Here is a 1,259-nt window from a genome sequence, read left to right as displayed (position 1 = left end):
CTTGTTGATTCTTTTGCATTTGGAGGACCGCTTTTTGGACATCAAAGCCTTGGTCATTTTGGTGATTGTATGGATTTTGATTTTGGTAACCTTGGTTTTGATTGTAAAAGGGTCTTTGATTTTGGTTTCTCATGGGTGGTGGAGTGTATGTTGTTTGAGGGTTTTGAACATTTTGGCTTTTGTATGAGAGATTTGGATGGAATTTGGTGTTTTCATTGTAAAAGTTAGAATAAGGGGTACCACTCTTGTATGCTTGGAAAGCATTCACTTGTTCATTTGTTCCCCTACATTCACCTTGGTCATGTCCCAAAGTTCCACAATTCTCACATATCCCACTTGGGATTGATGAGGATGCCGTCATGGCATTAACATGATGCTTTGATGATTTTGAGTTTTCCTCAAGTCTAGTCGTAGCTTGTTCAAACTTCAAGTTGATTGTGTCAATGTGAGCACTAAGTTGAGCACCCAATTGAGTAACGGAGTCCACTTTATGCTTTCCTCCTCTAGTAGCCTTGCGAGGTCTACTATATTGTGAGTTATGGACCGCCATTTCCTCAATCTTGTTCCTTGTTTGATTGTCATCAACTTCGGTGAACATTCCATTTGATCCCATATTGAGAATGTTCCTAGAATCTTCATATAAACCATTCCAAAATTGTTGCACCAAAAACCATTCGCTAAGTCCATGGTGAGGACATGAGCGACAAATTCCCTTGAACCGCTCCCAAGCTTCATACAAAGACTCTTCATCCCTTTGCTTAAAACCCGTAATTTGAGCTCTTAGCATGTTAGTCTTTTCCGGTGGGTAGAATTTTTTGTAGAAAGCTAGAGCCAACTTCTTCCAAGAATCTATTCCAAGGGTGGCCTTATCAAGGCCCTTCAACCATTGCTTCGCGGTGCCGATTAAGGAAAAAGGAAATCAGACCCATCTAATTTGGTCTTGAATCACGCCCGTTTGAGAGATAGCATCACAATAGTCGCAAAAGGTTTCCATATGAGAATGAGGGTCCTCACAAGGCATCCCACCGAATTGGCTCCTCTCAACTAATTGGATGAAGGCGGACTTGGCAATAAAATTTCCGGTTAGATGTTGCGGTGTAGGAGTACCATTTGGTAGATTCTCCTCGGTGGGTACGGAGTGTGACGAGAATTTTGGCATTGTAGGTGGATTTTGTGGGGTATTGTGTAATGGGTTTTCTTCTCCTTCTATTGCGAAAGGATTGAAAAACTCACTAGTGGGTTGGACAACTTCACTAATA

The 1,259-nt window shown here is 41.5% G+C and overlaps 1 non-coding gene across 1 annotated transcript; it reads left to right on the top strand.

Moving 5' to 3' along the window:
- The first annotated feature begins 680 nt into the window (after window positions 1-680).
- On the top strand, window positions 681-787 carry LOC141637117 (small nucleolar RNA R71). Its single transcript, XR_012541679.1, has one exon. It is a non-coding gene; the product is annotated as a small nucleolar RNA R71 (small nucleolar RNA).
- The last annotated feature ends 472 nt before the right edge of the window (window positions 788-1,259 follow it).

Source organism: Silene latifolia, chromosome Y (genome assembly GCF_048544455.1).
Source record: "Silene latifolia isolate original U9 population chromosome Y, ASM4854445v1, whole genome shotgun sequence".
NCBI classification, from domain to species: domain Eukaryota; kingdom Viridiplantae; phylum Streptophyta; class Magnoliopsida; order Caryophyllales; family Caryophyllaceae; genus Silene; species Silene latifolia.
The sequence above is the reverse complement of the archived record's forward strand: the minus strand, read 5'-3'. Positions and strand labels throughout refer to the sequence as shown.